The sequence below is a fragment of the Paroedura picta genome, chromosome 11 (assembly GCF_049243985.1).
Source record: "Paroedura picta isolate Pp20150507F chromosome 11, Ppicta_v3.0, whole genome shotgun sequence".
Taxonomy (NCBI): domain Eukaryota; kingdom Metazoa; phylum Chordata; class Lepidosauria; order Squamata; family Gekkonidae; genus Paroedura; species Paroedura picta.
The window spans coordinates 39,904,806-39,909,225 of record NC_135379.1 but is presented as its reverse complement, the minus strand read 5'-3'; positions in this window follow the sequence as shown (position 1 = coordinate 39,909,225).

The window sequence follows — 4,420 nt, the reverse complement described above, 5'->3', positions numbered from 1 at the left end:
TTTTGCTTAAGTGAAAGTATTTAATATTTTTGCAGGGTACAAGAAGCTCTGATTCCACAGCCTCTGCTCATGCTGGGTGGTGGGGCGATGTTGGTGGGTGCCCTGCTGAGGGCTCACGCACATACACACACCTCTTTTTTGGATCTTCTGTGTCTCTGCTGGGGGCTTTGGGCCTGGGCTGATTCCACAGTCCAATGTGCCCATGACCTAATTGGGGGGCATCCTGGCAGGGTCTGTGAGTATGATGACTCTAGCTCACACAAAATCCATTCTGTACACTCCTGGACCTATGCCTGACATCACCTAAAGTACTTACCTGGGGCACATTTGGAGAGTCATAACTCAGACCTTCGCCCGCAAGTCCAATCCACATATAGCTTGGAGGGAAGGAAGGCATGTAGGGGAGCATCCTAGAGAGGCCTGCTGTGAGTTTGATGCCCCTATTTCACACATGGTCTGTTCTGTGCACTCCAGAACCCGAGGCTGACCCCAAAAGTACTTTCCGGGGGAGGGGACGCAACTCAGACCCCTAAGTCCCATCTTCACCAAATTTCGGCAAGTAGGGGAGAGTCAGCTGGAGATCTCCTGTGAGTGGAGCCTCTAGCACATGGAGAATGGGTTCTGCCATGTATTGAACTTCCTGGACTGGTTTGGTCTGTGTGAGGTCAGTTCGAGGTTTGATCCATGGCCTGCCCCAGACCCCTAACTGAACTGGGGGGGGTTTCAGTCCATGTAGTGAGTGCCCACGCCTCCCCCCCCCCCTGCAGTGCAGTGCTCGCTACGCAGCTGAAAAACGGCAAAAAAGCCAGGAGCGATTGCCTGGCGAATTGGCTGCTTCACTCAAGCCTAGGCTGTGGGCCTAGGCTTGAGCGAAGTGGCTGATTCGCCAGCCAATCGCTCCTGGCTTTTCTGCTGCGTAGTGAGTGCCGTGCCGTGCTGGCGGGGGGGGGGGGGCGCGGGTGAGGGCAAATGCGCAGGCGTGGAGTTGTCATACCTGTGTGTTTGTGCCTCCCTCTTTGCCCCACCCCGCAGCGCGGCGCTCGCTACACCAGAGCAATGGGAGAGGGAGGCACAAACATGCAGACATGGCAGCTCCGTGCATGCATGTTTGCCCCCGTGTGCCTTCGCCCGAACCTCCCTCTCCCCCCTCCCCCCTGCAGACCGGTTCCAAGCCCGGAAAAGGTTGGGGGCCACTGCTCTATATGGCACCCTTTTAAATACTTGAAGATGATTATCAGTTCCCCTCTCAGTTGTCTCCTCTCCAGGCTAAACAGATTAAGCTCCCACAACATTTCCTCATACGTCTTGGTCTCCAAACCTCTCGCCATCTTTGTTGCCCTCCTCTGGACATGCTCCAATTTGTCTACAGGGTCTACTCCAGGGCCTTCCAGATTACAACTAATATTGAAATGTGTGTGTGTTTTTTCTCTTCTACTGCTCCTTAAAACTTACAAAATGGAGGAGCATTAATCTTCCCAAGTGGACCTTCTGTCAGGTGTAATTATCAAATGATTGCTTGGAGCCAGGGGCCACAAAAGCTCTGTACGCTGAGAAACTGGTTCATGTTCTGTGTTGGAGAAGCCCCCTTTCTCATTAGGATGGTTTGTGTGCAACTTTCCCCCCAGCAAGCCTGACAGCCAGTGAGAGAAGCCAGTCATTTTGCCTCATCACCCATCAGAGACTGTGAAGGAGAACCTGCAGCAAAGGGGCCTGTTTCTGTTGGCTTCACCTGAGTCTGTCTAAACAATTCCCATATTTAAAAAAAACAAAAACAAAGTAAACCTGGTAACTGAATAAAATAAGATTGATGGTAAACGGTGTCTTTTAAATGCATTTTTTCCTAAATCTGATCCATGCTCTGGGTTTCCCAAGGTCCAACAAAACAATTAAGGAGGACTTTCCTCCTCCAAGTTCCCTTAGAATGGGAAAGAATTGCTTTAAAAACAATTTCCACTTTGTGGTTTGTCATTAAACTGCTTCAGCTGGCCCACCTGAAGAGTCTCCCAACTATTTTTCTATCAAGTGGCACATCCACACCAGAAAGCTGTTGGCCTCTTCCACCAATGCTTATCCCCAAGACTGTCACAGGAATCAATGCCCAAGTTGTCTGCTTTGATCTGAGCAACTATCATGACTTTTTGTCTGAAATAACCCCATCACCAGCAGTCACCCGTTCAGATAAAAGCTAATGTTTTTAACATGAGTTCCCGACTAATCGTTTCATACGAGCTGCTCTGGCTTATTAAAAATAATTGTGTATTTATAAGCATGATGAGATTTTAATCCAAAAACAATTCCATTTTAAACACCACATTAAATACAAATGAAGTTTTGAAGCTGTGCCTCTAACCTACTCATCTAGAATTAGGAAATCTTCCTCCACATTTGATTTCATTATGTAAAAATATTTGGGTTTGTTTGTTGTGGCCACATCGCTCATTTTGCAAGGCCTCACTGACTACTGGGAATCTATTGATTTTTCCTTTGGGAAATATCATTGTGTTTAACCATAAGAGAGAGGATTAATTTTTTTAAAAAATCCTTGCCAGCCTGTAATGAAGTAAAACCCAGCAAGGGGACAGGTGCTTTCATAGAACAATGAGAACTGGCCCAGATACAGGGAGCAAGGCCCAAAACTGAATAACATACAGAAAAGCAGGACATAGGCTACAGAAGCACATGTTTTTTGTGATTCCCATTTCTCACACCAAATGCCTGTTACCTCTCCACAACCCCTCTCACCCAGATTCAGGGTTACATGTCGGTCAGGGCGGCTAGGTCAGGCAGGGTACAAAAAAACTAGCTCTTCTTCATTGCTTGAGTCATCCCCAAACGCCATTTGTAAAGGATGTTCTGAATCCAGAAGGAAGGGAATGGAAACAAAGCGGGTAACATTTTGTGGAGGGGAGGGGGTGAGAAGCTTATTAGAATCATAGAATCATAGAGTTGGAAGGGGCCATACAGGCCATCTAGTCCAACCCCCTGCTCAACGCAGGATTAGCCCTAAGCATCCTAAAGCATCCAAGAAAAGTGTGTATCCAACCTTTGCTTGAAGACTGCCAGTGAGGGGGAGCTCACCACCTCCTTAGGCAGCCTATTCCACTGCTGAACTACTCTGACTGAGAAAAACTTTTTCCTGATATCTAGCCTATATCGTTGTACTTGAAGTTTAAACCCATTACTGCGTGTCCTTTCCTCTGCAGCCAGCAGAAACAGCATCCTGCCCTCCTCCAAGTGACAACCTTTCAAATACTTAAAGAGGGCTATCATGTCCCCTCTCAACCTCCTTTTCTCCAGGCTGAACATTCCCAAGTCCCTCAACCTATCTTCATAGGGCTTGGTCCCTTGGCCCCAGATCATCTTCGTCGCTCTCCTCTGTACCCTTTCAATTTTATCGATGTCCTTCTTGAAGTGAGGCTTCCAGAACTGCACACAGTACTCCAGGTGTGGTCTGACCAGTGCCGTATACAATGGGACTATGACATCTTGTGATTTTGATGTGATGCCTCTGTTGATACAGCCCAAAATGGCATTTGCCTTTTTTACCGCTACATCACACTGCCTGCTCATGTTTAGTTTACAATCCACAAGTACCCCAAGGTCTCGTTCACACACAGTGCTACCTAGAAGCGTATCCCCCATCCAGTAGGCATGCTTTTCATTTTTCTGACCCAGATGCAGAACTTTACACTTATCTTTATTAAATTGCATCTTGTTCTCATTTGCCCATTTTTCCATTGTGTTCAGATCTCGTTGAACTCTGTCTCTATCTTCCGGAGTATTTGCCAGTCCTCCCAATTTGGTGTCATCTGCAAACTTGATGAGTAGTCCCTCCACCCCCTCATCTAGATCATTAATAAATATGTTAAAAAGTACCGGGCCGAGCACCGAACCCTGAGGTACCCCGCTACTCACCTCTCTCCAGTCTGATGAAACACCATTGACAACAACTCTTTGAGTGCGGTTCTCTAACCAATTCCCTATCCACCTAACGATCTGAAAATCCAGATTGCAGTCCTTCAACTTATCCATCAGAACATCATGGGGAACCTTGTCAAAAGCTTTACTAAAATCCAAGTAAATGACATCAACCAAATTTCCCCGATCCAGCAAACCTGTTACTTGGTCAAAAAAGGAAACTAGGTTGGTCTGGCAGGACCTGTTGGAGACAAATCCATGCTGACTTCCTTGGATCACCAAATTGTCCTCCAGATGTTTGCAGATCGCTCCCTTTAATATCTGCTCCATTATCTTCCCCACAACAGAGGTCAGACTCACTGGTCTGTAGTTTCCCGGGTCATCCTTCCTCCCTTTTTTGAAGATCGGAATAACGTTTGCTCTTTTCCAGTCCTCCGGGACATCTCCAGTCCTTAAAGAGGTTCCGAAGATGATGGACAAGGGCTGTGCAAGTTCTCTGGAA